This window comes from Patagioenas fasciata, chromosome W (genome assembly GCF_037038585.1).
Source record: "Patagioenas fasciata isolate bPatFas1 chromosome W, bPatFas1.hap1, whole genome shotgun sequence".
In the NCBI taxonomy this organism is placed as follows: domain Eukaryota; kingdom Metazoa; phylum Chordata; class Aves; order Columbiformes; family Columbidae; genus Patagioenas; species Patagioenas fasciata.
The window spans coordinates 3804542-3821499 of record NC_092559.1 but is presented as its reverse complement, the minus strand read 5'-3'; the positions used below and the strand labels follow the sequence as shown (position 1 = coordinate 3821499).

Genomic DNA, 16958 nt, shown 5'->3' with positions numbered 1-16958 from the left:
GAGCAACTCTACCTGAATTAGCCTAGTGCCAACTAAAGTGCCTGGATTTACGTAAGGCAGTGCTTTAGCCACAGGTTGCTCTAATTCAAGGGCGAAAACTCATGGACTCCACACAATCCAATATGAATTCAAGCGAAGCCATTTATTACAGAAACAAGCCTCCTTATATATGCAGTTATTTCCTGATCATGTATCCACGCTCCAAGCATGCATTAGCTGATTGGATATTGTCCATGTTCATGAGCTGTCCACGTGCCCGAGTCTCACTGCTAATAGGTCTGTTGATTAACGTCTTGTTGAGGCCCTGTTATTGCAGAACTGCCTCACTCCCACAGCAGGTCCTGCTTTCAGCTTTCGAGCTGGCCTTGAGATTCCTTCAGGGCCTGGCTAGTTCAGAAATAAATCTCCATCTAATAGAAACCCATCCACACAACAACCTCAAGAAAATCCCTCAAATCTCCCACAATTCCCCATTTTGTTTTTGAACCAGCCAGGCCTTGTTTACAGCGTGCTGAATCATCTTTGAAATACACAGCAGCATACAACATATGATTAACAACAATGACTACCAGTTCGTACCAGTGATTACACCACCTGCATGGCCTTGGCTATATCTAAACTGCAGCAAGAAGAGAAAGAAAAAAAAATATATTTCCACTCGTATTGGCAGCTGAAGTATTGGTAAAGCCAACACTACACTGATAGAACTGAAACAGGACTTTGATCCGGTAAGGGAAAACAATATCCAATAAATAAGACAGCCAAAACGGAGTTGGAAACTTTGAGGAATAAATTTATGACAACCTTACAGGCTGACTGCATTCGACTGGACTTGCAGATTTGTCTGTTTATAGCTACAACATAGAAACAACCTGTGGCTATTGTGGGAGAGTATGATGAGATTGCTAACAGACTGATATACCGATTGTTACTCTGATCAAGAAATGCAGGGAATGAATTTAAGTCTTAATAGGCCATGATCTTTTTGTCACATATGTACCGTTTGTGAAATTTAATTTTGATTTTTTTTTTAATTTGCAATCTATGTCCTTGTAAATTGCACTAGCTGGTTTTCTTAACAGCACAGCTTTTGGCATGCATAAATGTAAATTGCTGCAGAACCTGCAAGTCTTTAACATCAGGTCACAGACCATACCTGTAGTTGGTCTGATCCTACGTACTGGCACAGTTTTTGTTGGTGGTTCTGGGCAGTCTCATAAAGCTGTAGTGGTCTGGCGTGAACATAACAATTGGCATCATTCTGTAAAATTATTGAAGGTTCAACCCAATTAGCAGAACTTGGCGCAGCTTTACATTACTTAGAGCTTTTTAAGGAGGAACCTCTAAATTTGATTTCTGATTCTGAGTACATAGTCAAGGTCCAACGCACATATCTCATTCTGAACTGTTTATTTGTTTGTTTGTTTTTTTTTTAAAAAAAAAAGGGGGGGAGAAGTAGGGAAAACACCACAAACCCAGTTGTCAAAAGTATTGTATGTGATTAATCACTTATATCTAAGTGGTGCAGCCCAAATTTGCCCTGCGATGAAACACTTTGCAAGTATGACCCAAAACCATGCTAAATCAGAAAGAACCTACATTAGTTATGGTCAAATCACTAGTTAATGGTCAATGGAAAAGGCCACATCAATTGGTAACCTGGGGGAGAGGCTATGCTTGTGTCTTTACAGATCAAGGGCCTCAATGGTTGCCGGCACGAAATGTGAAACCTGTGTTATCTTCTTGACAGTGATTGCTGCAGCTGCTGCGTTTTGGATGTCTGCACAGACAAAGACTAACATGTGGATTACTTTAGCCAATATGACTGACCAGGTCTCTGTATGCCTAGCTATGGTGTCTCTGGAAAACCCGTTCCACACATGCTTGGTTGGCATCCCCCTTGATAACTACAGCAGCATCATACAACTGTTTCAAAATAGTGGTTGGTGCAGAGGCATTGCAACGAACTGTAGTAATACCAACATGGCACTTTGGATTAATTGCCTCCCAGAAGCAGATATCGAACCACAGGAACTGGAATTGCTGGGATATGTGCCCATGGACGCTTGTATCCAGATGGTTTGTGAAAAGCATCAGAACAATATACAAGAATATGAATAGATAAAACTGCAAAATGTTAATGCTACCCTTGGTGACTATAGAAATGAAACTTGATGGTGTAATGCCTTGCAGAAGAATCTGAGGGATGCCGTTGATTATGTGGGACAGAGACCCCAAAACCTCCTGCATGGTGTATTCTTGATCTGTGGAGACAGAGCCTGGCCAGGAATTCCTTCTAATGCTGTTGGAGGACTGTGTATTTTGGGACTATTAACTCTCTTAATGCCCAATGTATCCATGATAATATATCACAGAAAAGCAAGATGGGAAAAATGCTTTTTTGCATGTATATGAGTCAAAATGTGATGATAATGTAGATTTTTGGGGATCAGGGTTAGGGGTTTTAGGATCTCTTGTATCTGATGTTGGCACAGCTAAAGCTCTAAATACTTTAGAAAAATTAGGATGCTGGCTAGCTAAGCAAACTAACAGAACTTCTAAGGCTTTAAGTGGACTTTTGTTAGATGTAAATTCTGTAAGACATGCTACACTGCAGAATAGAGTCGCAGTAGACTTTTTCTTATTAGTTCAAGGACATGGGTGGGAAGATTTTGATGGTATGTGTTGCATGAACTTGTCTGGTCATTCTGAATCAATTCACAAAGCAATTAGGTTAGATGATACGACCATAAAGAGTGGGGTTTAGACAAATGGTTGAATGGTTGGGGTATTACAGGGTGGATTAAGGATTTAATAAAAAATGGTCTAGTTCTATTGATGGTTGTATTAGTAATATTAATGCTTCTCTCTTGTATCTTACAATGTGCACAATGTACAGCAGAAAAATCTACGAAATGTCTATGGCTAGTTGAAAAACAAAAAGGGGGAATTGTGGGGGACTACAGTCAGTCCGTGGATTCCCTGATGGAGGGTATAGGAACAGAGATTTACCTTGAAGATATTAACGTGTACCCATGAGAAAGAAGGGAGTAAATAAGTAACACTGACGATAGCAAAATAAGCCAATGATATGTTACTATTGCAGCCTGTAACCAATAGCAAAAAGACACATGAGCTGGTAAAGACTATATAAAAAAGCATTTGTGGCAGTAAATGAAGACTGCTGTTTGTACATAAGAAGAACTTTGTCTATGTCTGTATGGGGATATAGCGGAAGATTTGGCGAGGAGGTTAGTTAAATGTAAATACGCTCAAGTGACTTGCACCTGTCTGTAGAAAAAGCACACACATCACACTAATTGTCTTACTGACCTTGTGTGCTTGATGAGTAGAAGCTCTGTGTTAGATAACACAGGCCTGGGAGAAACTCTGGGCACCTTATCACTGTGTCTGAGATTTCTGCTTTGTTGTGAGAAAGAGCGGGAGGCTGCGCCTGCCTGAAGCCTTGAAATACAGGCGAGCTCAACAGGCCCAGCGATCTTCCAGCAGGGCTGAACTGACCAGCGCCTGCGTCCCCGTTTGTGTCACCTCTGCCTGGGAGCTTAGGTGTGGCTTCGGAGATCCCCCAGTAGAGAGGTAACTAAAATAAAACTTGCTCTTTGCAAATGCATCCGTGGCCTCTGGCTCTTCTTGCGATGTGCCTGCGTATGTGCACACATTTGGCGTAGTCGGCAGTCGCTAGAACCAGCCATGCTGTGGTTTGCAAAAAAAACGGGGAGAGGGGAGGCCTCGAGGGTGACTCCCCAAATTCCGGGATGGCCCAGTACGGAGCGCTGGGCTCCCGTGGCGGCTCTCCTGTCTGAATTCGCTCCACCGGAGTCATGGCCTCGGTTTGATGATGGGGCGGTGATTACCCCCCAGGTAATTCAAGCAGCTATGCTTAAGCTTCCATGGAGAGCAGCATCAACTTCTTCTCGCAAATTAGCGGGAAGATTGGGATGGTTATTTGTTACCGGTCTTAATGCTCTTGATCGTGATGTTGTTGCATTGAAGAGTAAAATAAGAGAATTGGAAAAGGAGGTTGAGATTTTACAGGATGCAAAGGCGATCGCACAAGAAGTAATTACTGTTCAAGCAGAGCGGTGCTATGAGCTGCAAGATAATGTAGACCGGTTGCTAGCATGTATTGCTAAGGAACAAAAGGAAAAACATGCCAAAAGTGAGTTTTTGTGTTCTCAGGTTTGTACTCTTACCACAAAACACTCTTGGAATCCCAAGGAATGGGATGGAAATATTTGGAGTGAATCCTCAGATTCCAATATTGAGTCTGAATTTGACCCTGACTTAAATGGCAGGGAAGTGGTGGGAGCACAACCCCCCATACAAATGGTGCTGCAGCAGGAACAAGCAGATGAGGGGGGGCAGATAGCACATACTCACTCTCCGAAGGAGTTAACGGCATTTTCAGAGATCTCTCAGCAAACGAGTGGGGAAGGAATTCCGGCACAGATTTTGCCAGCTTGGGATAGTGGAGCTGTGTCTATCCATTTATTAGCAGATGAAAAAGTTTTCTTAAGCCCTATAGCCTATGATGATCAGATACAACAACAATATGCTCAGCTGCAAACTGTCAGAGGTCCGGACAGGCAAGATATTATTGCACCTGTGCTGTATCAATGTTTGTGTGCAGCAGTTTTAACGGCATATGCTGAACCTCTTGAATCTGTGTTGTCCCGTGGAAATTGGTGCACATTGGAGGAAAGTATTGATTTAGTGCAGCAGATGGGGGTGGTGTATGCATTGATTATGGGATCCGATTCGGACAGGGTAGCAGTGACAAGTGCTATAGGTAATGCAGGCACTCCAACAAATGCCTTGAGCGGAATTGGGGCTGTAATTTCAGGACCCTCTGTTTGGGTGGTGGATAATGGAAATCTGGCAAAACTGAGAAGAGTTACAGCACAGGTGATGAGAACACTAATGTGGAATGATTTAGTACAAGCTGGTATCCCACAATAAGAAATAAGCGGGATCATGCCATCACAAATTTTTTGCTGCTTGCAAAAGTTAATGCTTATGCAGAAAAGCCAACCAGCCCTAGCCCCCCCGCCAACACTGCACCCACTCTCCACCCCAACTGCCACCTCAGTGCAAGACCAGTTTGCCTTTACCTGGCAACAAAAGCAATATACTTGCCAAGTATTGTCTCAGAGATACAAACACAGTCCCTCCGTTTGCCACCAAATCATAGTAGCTGATATAGCACTATGGTCAGGTACTGTTACTGATTGCCATGATATTGATAATCTGTTGATCATGGCAGTGTCACAACAAGAAACTGAAGCAGCTGTTGAATTTTTGAAGGTGCATGTGCAGGACCAGGGCTGGGCAATTACTCTGATGAAAATACAGGGCCCTTGTGCTACTGTACTATTTTTAGAAATAGTTTGGCATAGGCAGCTTAGAGAAACACCAGTTAAAGTACAGCACACAGTCCAGCAGTTTTCTGTACCAGCTGCAGTAAAACAATTACATGCCTTTTTAGGATTTTTAGGGCCTTGGAGAATTTCCATCCTTACGTCTTCTGTGGAGGAGGATTCCCCTTGTGAAGAGTTAATAGCAGAGCACAATAAAGTTGATTCATTTGAGTCTCAAAACAGTAAGAAAGCAGATAATATGATCTCTGCTGAGCTGCATGCTCAAGCTCTAAATGTGCATATAGCTTGTGGACATGGATCAGCTTATGCTGCACACACATGGGACATTGGTCACAATCAAACCCCTTTGCTGTTATATACTTGTAAAACATGCTCACATCATTGTGCTGCTTGTACACAACTACATTTAAGAGCACAGGGAAAGGTAAAACGGGGTCAGTGGGCCTCAAATACCTGTCAGGTTGATTATATTGGCCCCGTATCCCCATCTAGGGGGTGGCAATATGTATACACTGCTGTGGATATAGTGTCACCACTAACTACAGGGGAAATGAAATTATTCACACCAACGGATTGTGAAGTGGGACTGCAGCCTATTGATTTAGATGTAAAAATTTATATGACTCCAGAGAATGCTGTATGGTTTTGTACCCTGACTTCTCCTCTTATGTTACATCCTTTACTAATATCAGATTCTCGAGTTCTTGTATTTCAGGTATCTTCAGTGAACACCTGTGTTTTAGCTAGAGGAGACAGCACTGGAACAATGTTATTGGTGTCACAGACTCAACATCCAACTGAATTCCAATCTGAAAAAGTGCAGGCCACGACTTTCCAGTGTGTGTAAGCAATTAGCCCACAACAGGTTGTTAAACCCAGTGATACCAGCTGAAGGAGCTGGAGCAGCAGCGTATGTATTACTGGAAGGTGACAACCCCCATAGCTGTGTTACAGAATTGTGCTATGCTAAGCGATTTTAACACTAATGTTTCTTATTGTTGTTTCTCTGAGTAGGTAGTAGCTGCAAATGCTGCTTTGATTTTGAAGTCATGTGTTCCTTCAACACAGATGATGAACTAGCCAGCATGGAAGACAACATCTTGCATCTTTGGAACTAATGCCTGGCTGAATGACTCGTTTAATTCCCTGACAAGATGAATGGGACACCTGATTATTGTAGAAATATGCTTTTTCCTTTTTCTGTATGTTTATTGTGTGCCCCTGTAAATTGCTCTGTGCTACACCTCACAAGCCCAAATGAACAATTCTGGCTTTGTTGACCCCAGGAGAAGCAAGTCACGTGAGCGAGGGGGTGGAATGTATGGGGATATAGCGGAAGATTTGGCGAGGAGGTTAGTTAAATGTAAATACGCTCAAGTGACTTGCACCTGTCTGTAGAAAAAGCACACACATCACACTAATTGTCTTACTGACCTTGTGTGCTTGATGAGTAGAAGCTCTGTGTTAGATAACACAGGCCTGGGAGAAACTCTGGGCACCTTATCACTGTGTCTGAGATTTCTGCTTTGTTGTGAGAAAGAGCGGGAGGCTGCGCCTGCCTGAAGCCTTGAAATACAGGCGAGCTCAACAGGCCCAGCGATCTTCCAGCAGGGCTGAACTGACCAGCGCCTGCGTCCCCGTTTGTGTCACCTCTGCCTGGGAGCTTAGGTGTGGCTTCGGAGATCCCCCAGTAGAGAGGTAACTAAAATAAAACTTGCTCTTTGCAAATGCATCCGTGGCCTCTGGCTCTTCTTGCGATGTGCCTGCGTATGTGCACACAATGTCATTTGTCCATCTCAATCACGACAGGTACAGGAACCAGATGGTACAGCTTCTGCCAATTAAAAAGGATAAATGTTCATTTCTGTCCATAATGCTAGTTACTGAGCCAGAAATTTTTCTGTTGGATGAACTTTGCTAATTATAATCTCATTATAATACCAAAACACATATCCATCTCAAAGGGTATACACCTCCAGCACGCTTTCGAGCATGCGTAGTCAAGTTTTTACACCAATCAAGGTATGCATGAATAGAGTCATTCAAGCTCCACCTAAACGTAGAAAATAGTATAAAATACCCTAACAATGGGGGAGGTGGGGGGGGAAGACACCACCACTAAGAAGTCAAGAGAACAGCAGAATAATACTTCTGGGACCAGTGGACAGGCTGTGCCTATTGTCTCCACAACAAAGGGATGCTTTCGGGTAAGAGTTGCAGACTTAGTTTTACTGAGTTTTCCCCAGGACACTTAGACTTCAAGTTTGTATTTGTAATCACATTAGTAGTGCTATATAGTCATCTTAGAATTTATATATATTCAGAACCAATACTTATTTCTTGCAACTAACATTTGTTTTACAACTAAAGTGTATTTTGCAACTCAAGTGTGTTTTTTGCAGACAGTGTATTTATCAATGGCATCTAAATGACAGCCCTGGGCCTGTCACTGCCTGCTGTCCTTCCTATCAGCACTGAGGCCTCTGAAAACTGGTCAAAACATCCCCAGATTCGGGGCCAAACTGACCCAAAGTCTCCAAGAGACAAGTCAGGAAGAAGAATATGGGACAGAAGGAGAAAGCGAAGGGAGTAGGACAAAGGGAGGGAAGAGGAAAAACTAGTGCTGGGCTGCAGGACTGAAATGGAGGAATTGAAAGAAAAGAGCCAGGAAGCAGGAGACTGAGAGAAAAGGAAAGAAGAGAGGAAAGAAGAGACATCCAGCCAGACGAGGGTTTAGTGAGAGAAGATGGGACAGAGAACAGGATTAGAAGGAAATAAGGCAAAGCAAGACAAGGCAAGGAAGTCAGGACAATGGAGGAGTTTGCCTGAGTTGATGAGGACTGGGTTAGGGAGCAGTTAAGCAATCTGGACATCCATAAATCCATGGGTCCGGATGGGATGCACCCACAGGTGCTGAGGGAACTGGCTGAGGTCATTGCTGGACCGCTCTCCATCATCTTTGCCAAGTCTTGGGAAAGGGGAGAGGTGCCTGAGGACTGGAGGAAAGCAAATGTCACTCCAGTCTTCAAGAAGGAGGACCTGGGTAACTATAGACCGGTCAGCCTCACCTCCATCCCTGGGAAAGTGATGGAACGACTTCTCCTTGGTACCATCTCAAGGCATATCAGGGATAAGAGGGTCATTAGGGGCAGTCAACATGGCTTCACCAAGGGGAAGTCATGCTTGATCAAGCTCATTGACTTTTATGAGGACATAACAAGATGGATGGATGTTGGCAGAGTGGTGGACGTGATCGACCTTGACTTGAGTAAGGCATTTGACATAGTCTCTCACAGCATCCTTACAGCTAAACCAAGGGAGTGCGGTCTGGATGAACGGGTAGTGAGGTGGACTGCGAACTGGCTGAAGGGCAGAAGCCAGAGAGTCGTGGTCAATGGGGTGGAGTCCAGTTGGAGGCCTGTATCTAGTGGAGTGCCTCAAGAGTCAGTACTGGGGCCTATATTATTCAATATATTCATGAATGATTTGGATGAGGAAATAGAGTGTACTATTAGCAAGTTTGCTGGTGACACAAATCTGGGAGGAGTGACTGACACTGGAAGCTGTGCTGCCATCCAGAGACCTGGACAGGTTGGAGAGTTGGGTGGGGAAAAATTTAATGAAATATAACAAAGGAAAGTGTATAGTCTTGTATCTGGGCAGGAACAACCCCAGGTTCCAGTATAAGTTGGGGAATGACCTACTAGAGAGCAGCGTAGGGGAAAGGGACCTGGGGGTCCTAGTGGATAGCAGGATGACCATGAGCCAGCACTGTGCTCTTGTGGCCAGGAAGGCCAATGGCATCCTGGGGTGTATTAGAAGGGGGTGGTTAGTAGGTCAGAGAGGTTCTCGTTCCCCTCTACTCTGCCCTGGTGAGACCACACCTGGAATATTGTGTCCAGTTGTGGCCCCTCAGTTCCAGAAGGACAGGGAACTGCTGGAGAGAGTCCAGCACAGCCACCAAGATTCTGAAGGGAGTGGAGCATCTCCCGTGTGAGGAAAGGCTGAGGGAGCTGGGGCTCTTTAGCTTGGAGAAGAGGAGACTGAGGGGTGACCTCATTAATGTTTACAGATATATAAAGGGTGAGTGTCAGGAGGATGGAGCCAGGCTCTTCTTGGTGACAACCAATGATAGGACAAGGGGCAATGGGTACAAACTGGAATACAAAAGGTTCCACTTAAATTTGAGAAGAAACTTCTTCCCAGTGAGGGTGCCAGAGCCTGGACCAGGCTGCCCAGGAAAGCTGTGGAGTCTCCTTCTCTGCAGACATTCCAACCCGCCTGGACACCTTCCTGTGTAACCTCATCTGGGTGTTCCTGCTCTGGCAGGGGAATTGAACTAGATGATCTTTTGAGGTCCCTTACAATCCCTGACATTCTGTGATTCTGTGAAAAGAACTTGCACCTGTTGCTTTAATAAAACTCATTATTTATGGATCTAGTAATGAGAATTTCTCATTGAATGCACTCAGACATATTATATATTATATTATTTGTGAATCTGTTCAAGTGTGTAAATTCAATGGCTACGATTGCCCCGCAGTATTCATGAATCTGTTGTGCGAATTTAATGTTCTCGTTGAATGCGCTCAGACTTATATGTTATACTATTCATGAATCTGTGCCATCGCGTACACCGGACCAGCTGTTGAGCATGATTGGACTTATAGTGCCGTTTTGAGGTTATCTGATGTAATTGGGCATCACTCAGAGATTAAGCTCAGCCACTCCCAGTCCCCAGTGCACACACTAGAACGCAAGGGAGTTTAGCTTCTGCTAAATTAATCCTCTTAAGGCAACACATGTACACTGGGGATAAGTATTATTTACATGCTTTAGAGGGGTGTCATGAGGATAGATTAGTTTCCATTTGAACTATGAAAATGAAAAGCACTGTATAATTATACTAAATTGTAAACCTGTAATTAAACTGCGTCAGTTTATAGACACTAACATATTAATCTCCCTCCCTCCAACCTCTGGCTTTAAGTTCTGTCATGATTGGTCTTTGTAACAGGTTTTACGTCATGTGCTTACAGTTAAATGGAATTAAGTATTTATATTCAGTGTATAGATACAGCCATACATACTTACTCATGCTCTTTTACTAAAATTACTAAATTGCAATCTTAGAAATCAAAGCAGGAATACTGTGCACAATTGTTTGTAACACTGAACACCTGAAAAAAATTTGAAAACAGGGCAACAGCCTTTTATATTTATGGTCATAACAGGTTACATGTTAAATATAATCAACTCTCAAGTTCTAAGAAGCAGCAGCATTTTAAAAAATTAAACACTTTGATAATTTACACGCCTGTTCAGCAGTGCACACCATCAAAGAAAAACAGCAGCTGCTGTGAAGCAGCCAGTGCAAACCAGAAAATGTAAAGACAGAACAGATGTGCTGGTTCTGACTCAGAGTTAATTTTTTCCATAGTAGCTTGTATGGGACTATGTTTTGGACTTGTGCTGGAAACAGTGTTGATAATACAGGGATGTTTTAGTTATTGCTGAGCAGTGGTTACACAGAGTCAAGGTCCTTTCTGCTTCTCATACCAGCCCACCAGAAAATAGGCTGGGGGTGTACAAGAAGCTGGGAAGGAACCCAGTTAGGAGAGCTAACCCCAACTGACCAAAGAGATATTCCATACCATATGATGTCATGCTCAGAAATAAAAAGCTGGGGAAAAGAAGAAGGAAGGAAAGCCCTCTCCTATCTCACATGTAAAGGAACTGGGTTATAAAATGACCTCATGCATGACATGAGGTGGTGGGCTGTACCGAAATCTTCAATGTGCCCACCTCCCTCCAGAGGACGTCACGGGACTGATTGACCTATGGAGCAGTGATATCTTACTGTCTCTCTCTCTGATAGCTTAGTCTAACATATCTACTTCATTTTCCTTCTCTCTCTCTTTTTTTTCCTTCTTCTTGAACGTATAAAGGTAATATCATTTTAAGTTCTACTGCTAAAGTCTTGTTAAGTTTTGCGATATAATAATATACTTTTGTTAATTTTTGTATATGCCAGAATGCCCTGCATCTCTCTCTCAGTTTGAGATTAGTTAAGTAAATTGTAAGCTCAAATAACATTTTTTGAGAATTCTGTTCAGCTGCATATCCCACAAGAAAATGCTTGGAAGGTGCAGATCTACTTGCTACAGTCAGAACAGTGAAGTGAAGTGAACAAGACGAGCAGTTGAAGTACCTAGTAAAGCCAATACTACACTGATAAACAGAACTTTGAGCCGGTAATGCAGAATATAATACTCCCATTTTGCCAGTAAAGAAGACACATTCTATGGAATACTGGTTGGTACAAGATTTGAGAGCCATTAATAAGATTGTGATGAATGTGCACGTGGTAGCGCCAAACCCATATGTTCCTTTGACGTGCTTGTTAGGGTAAAAGTAGTATCAAGGCTTCTTCTATCTGGAGCAGTACAACAAGCAACCGGGCAAAATACAGTAGAAAAGTTAAAATTGCGGTTTAGTTATTTACTGAAACCCAAATCAATTGAATCAGACAAAAGAACAGAACTTTACTGCTGGGGTGGTCCAAGAGGAGGTAAAATCTGAAATACCACTAAGGAGTTAACAGATGTCCTCAGATTACTGCTTTTTGCCCCAAAATCTCCCTGGGGTAAAAGAAACTAAAGACCCCCCAAATCTTCTCCAATATCCTGGACAACCAGTCCTAGTTGAACTCCCCAATGTGAGGCAAGTCACCCTGGTACTAAAAACCTCTTTCAATAAATATGCCTGGGTGGCCACTGATGCCCATGGTGGGGAGCATAAAATCAATACTAGGTAGATTCGTCCCTCTTTCTAAAGCTGGTCCTTCGGACTGAGTTTTTCCTTTTTCTTTCCTTTTGGGAAGAAGAGGAAAGAAACGGATCTTTAGATCTTCACCTGTCAAAAGTTCCTGCTTCCTCAAGGCATATGTAATTGGTTAATTGAAGAGACTAAGTCATATGGGACTTATGGAATTTTTAGCTATTATAAGCTTGTTAAGTTTTTGTGATTTGTTTTGTTTTATTTAGAAGCGTCCTTTTGGAGAACCAAATCTATATAGTTAGACAAGAAACACCTATGATAAAGTACAAAAAAGGGGAAAAATCTCCTGGAGCAACTTGTGGATTTTGTGTTATGGATATATACTGTATGGATGCATTGCTGGACAAATTCCCAAAAATGTAACTGATCGAAACCTGGCTTGGGAAATAATACAAGGATTTGTCCATCTTTGGAATCAAATCGAACAGGGAATATGTGTTAACACTGCCCACTTCTGCAGGAGAAAGTTTTGGGTTTGCAAAGATTAACCTAAGCCTTTCTGAAATGTTATCAAAGATTAGATTACATCCACCTTGATAAAAATAGCACATGGTTTGGTCCTTCTGGGACCCAATTTGTTCTCCCAACAAATTCTACTTGGATTGATTTATGGAACAAAACATGTTGTGAATGGCCATCCTCTGACAGTGGGACAGACCCATCTAATTGTAGTTGTGCTTCTAAGAGAGTTAGTATGTGGTGTACCGATGTAGAATGGTGGCCCCCTTACGTTGAGAGCGATTCTTACGATCATGAGTTTACTATTGAATGGGACACTGAATGGTGCATTGAAATGCCAGACACAGTAGGCCCAGAAGTCACTGATCATGGTGGATGCACCAACTATAAATGGGCTTGGACTTGGAAGACCTACTTGAGTATAGAGATCAATCCCGATGATGTACCTCTCTCAATGATATCATGCAAAAAATGGACAAAATCTGACAAATTTAGCTGTAAAAATGTCTTGAATTGTACTACTGGAGCTGGTAATCCTATACAGACCTAGTATATTCCAGAACTGAGAACCTTTATATGAGACGTGTACCTGTTGGTACCTCAAATTTGAGGTTTCAAAATAACAATACTGGAGAGTTGCTTCTAGCAATGCAACCTAGAGATCTCTTTAACGGATGGAGTCCAGGCTCATGGTTTTCCTCTCTCCTGAAATAATTGGGACTAGCTGGGTGGGGACAATGGTTATTACAAATTGGACTATCCATAAGAACTTGAGTACTGTTCCTAATCGTTGTCATAGCTATTGTTTAGTGTATGATTTCTCGCTTGCTTTCTTCTAACTCTTCCCTCTTTTCTCCTGTTTGCTATGTAAGAATCACCACTCCCAAAGATGATGCTTGTTTGGACCACGGAGTGGCAGAAGATGTTTTGGACATAAAGATCACTACCATCAATGAAGCAAAAAAGAGTGTTTAAGTCACAGGATGATGTGACAACCTTGAAGCACTTCCCCATCCCAATTAAAACTTTGATACTTTGGGCAGAAAAGATAGATGCCCGTGAAGGCACACACCTAGTCTTTTCGTTCCCAAGGTTTTGTGCAGTTAACAGTGTTGCTGTGAAGGCCTCATGGTCTAATTGGGATGACAGAGATGAACCATCTGGCGGACAAGCAACTACCAGAAGAAACCACGAATCAACAGCTACCCCTGACGGGCAAAACAACTCACTTCTGGTCAGCACCGTGAACTTTCCCCTAGTATGAAGACCCCAGACCCATTTCCAGAAGAGTCTTCCTAATTAGCATGAAGAGTGAACAGAGGGAAGAGATGAACCATCCTCTCCTATCTCGCATGTAAATGAACTGGGTAATAAAATGACCTCACACATGACATGAGGTGGTGGCATGTACCGAAATCTTCAACGCTTCTACCCCCCTCCAGAGGACATCACGGGACAGATCGACCTGTGGAGTGGTGATATCTTACTCTCCCTCTCTGATATCTTAGTCTAACATATCTACTTCATTTTCCTTCTCTCTCTCTCTCTTTTCCTTCTTCTTGAACATATAAAGGTAATATCATTGTAACTTTTGTTGCTAAAGTCTTGTTAAGTTTTGTGATATAATAATATACTTTTGCCGAGTCATTAATCACTGTAATTTGTATTCCATCAAGTGCTTTTAGTAAATTCATAACTGAATTGGACCTCTTGAGTTATTGTCTGTCATTCACTTTGCATTACTGCACAGAAATACCCAGAGTTAACTCACACCTGATCTCACTTGGTGAGACAGGGCGCGTGTCACGTTCAGAGTTAATTCATCCTTAATCCCACCTGGTGGGACAGGACAGATGGTACAAAAGTTAATGGGGGGGGGAAAGCCACGGCTAATCAGGATCCAAATCTACATCCAGCTTTCTGAGTCAGCATCCCTGTATGGGAATATAGTGGAAGAATGGCGAGGAGGATGGTTAAATGTAAATACGCTCAAGTGGCTTGCAGCGGTGGTGTAGAAAAAGCACATACATCACACTAATTGTTTTATTGACCTTGTGTGCTTGACAAGTAGAACCTCTTTGTTACATAACATAGGCCTGTGAGAAAGTCTAAGGCCCTTATCATTGTGCCTGATATTCCTGCTTTGTTGTGAGAAAGCAGAAGGCTGAGCCTGCGTGAAGCCTTGAAATACAGGCGAGTGCAGAAGGCCCAGTGATCTTCTCCCAGGGCTGAACTTAATAGTGTCTGTGTCCCCACTTGTATTACCTCTGCATGGGAGCTTAGGTGCTACTTCGGAGATACCCTGGTAGAGAGGTAACTAAAATAAAACTTGCTCTTTGCAAATGCATTTGTGGCCTCTGGTTCTTCTCTCGACATGCCTGCGTTGGTTCACACAATCCCCAAATTGAAATCCAATGTGAAGCCAACAGTTATGCAGCACAGATTCAGGGTATCGGTATGAACACCTACTATTGTCTTCGGTACAGAAGATTAGACCCCACAGATTAAACAGATCTCCAGCTTTGAAATCATCAGGAACATGTACAGCTGTAGCACTATCCCATGAGAAAATCAAAACACAACAAATCTCAAATGTAAGAGGTGTTTTTGTGCCTCAAAAACATGCAAAACCCTCTTGTAATTTAATCACTGCCAAGTGAAAATTAGCATGACAAATACAGAGAGGATTTCCAATAAATCACTTGGTTCTCCTGAAGTGAATAGACAACACATTCCTGTGCTTCTAACAGCATCCCCTTATTTTTTTCCTGGAGTGAGGCTCAGTCATGAAGCAAGAAAAGATACTGCATCACTTCTATCCACTGAGGAATCTAAAAGGATTTGTCATTTCAAAATCATAGTTAATTCACTTCACTAGTTCCCCTAGTAACCTCCTTTGCAAGTAAAGTGGCCAAAGCAAATCATCAAATGCCGCTTAAGACAGAATTTTGAACAAATAAACAATTCACCTTTTGTGAAAGGAAAGCACTACAGAGTTATTCCATCTCCCTAGCCAGCTCATAAGCAAGTCAACAAGACTGCTGTGGTCAGAGATCTTCAAAGTCCTGGATCATTCTTATGTAACAATATGTAGTATTCAAGAGTTGATTAATTTTGACTGTTGCTAGAAATATATGAAAACCAGAACTAGTACAGCCATCACAAAAGAAAAACAAAACAAAACAACAGAAGTTTTATATAAAACATATAAAACAACCCTGGAATGAAAACATCTCTAGGTAACACTGAGGAACATTTCCTCATCCATCTCCAGATTCAGATCATTCCTTTCATCAAAGCTGTTTATGGCATTTCTGTGTCAGGTGTCCTCTTTCATATGCAAGTTTTTGTAAGTAAGTTTTTCCCGTTACTTACCTGTGCCGTCAAGTAGTGTTCAATGTAATTCCTCTTCAAACACTGGTTTAGTGAGGTTAAACTTTTCAAAGCAAGAGAGGTCTACAAGACAGTTTTGTATTACAAACTGAACACCTGCAGCATAGGAGATATGACAGAGTGAATGGTGACCTTATTTTCAGCTGCCTATGCTATTAGAACCAGAAGAAGATTTCTTCTGGTTAGCTTTTTTTTTTTCCAATTTAAGTCATTTGATTAAAGATCAAAATAATATGAATCCCAGAACACTTACTTGCTATATAATCAGAGGAACTAACCTTTTCCTTAAAATAATCCTGGAATTTTTAACATCATAAACATATCACAGAATCCCAGAATGTCAGGAATTGGAAGGGACCTCAAAAGCTCATCCAGTCCAATACTCCCGCCAAAGCAGGAACACCCAGATGAGGTTACACAGGAAGGTGTCCAGGCGGGTTGGAATGTCTGCAGAGAACGAGACTCCACAGTCTCCCTGGGCAGCCTGGTCCAGTTTTCTGTCACCCTCACTGAGAAGAAGTTTCTTCTTCTCAAATTTACATGGAACCTCCTGTGTTCCAATATGTATCCACTGCCCCTTGTATTATCACTGGTTGTCACCAAGAAGAACCTGGAACCATCCTCGTGACACTCACCCTTTATATATCTGTAAACATTAATGAGGTCACCCCTCAGTCTCCTCCAAGCTAAAGAGCCCCAACTCCCTCAGTCCTTCCTCACACGGGAGATGCTCCACTCCCTTCAGCATCTTGGTGGCTGCGCTGGACTCTCTCCAGCAGTTCCCTGTCCTTCTGGAACTGAGGGGCCACAACTGGACACAATATTCCAGGTATGGTCTCACCAGGGCAGAGTAGAGGGGAAGGAGAA

General features: G+C 42.5%; 1 protein-coding gene across 1 annotated transcript in view; it reads right to left on the bottom strand.

The window, feature by feature from the left end:
- Positions 1-16958, bottom strand: part of LOC136114684 (zinc finger SWIM domain-containing protein 6-like) — a 195747-nt gene that overhangs the window by 53951 nt on the left and 124838 nt on the right. The window lies entirely within an intron of this gene.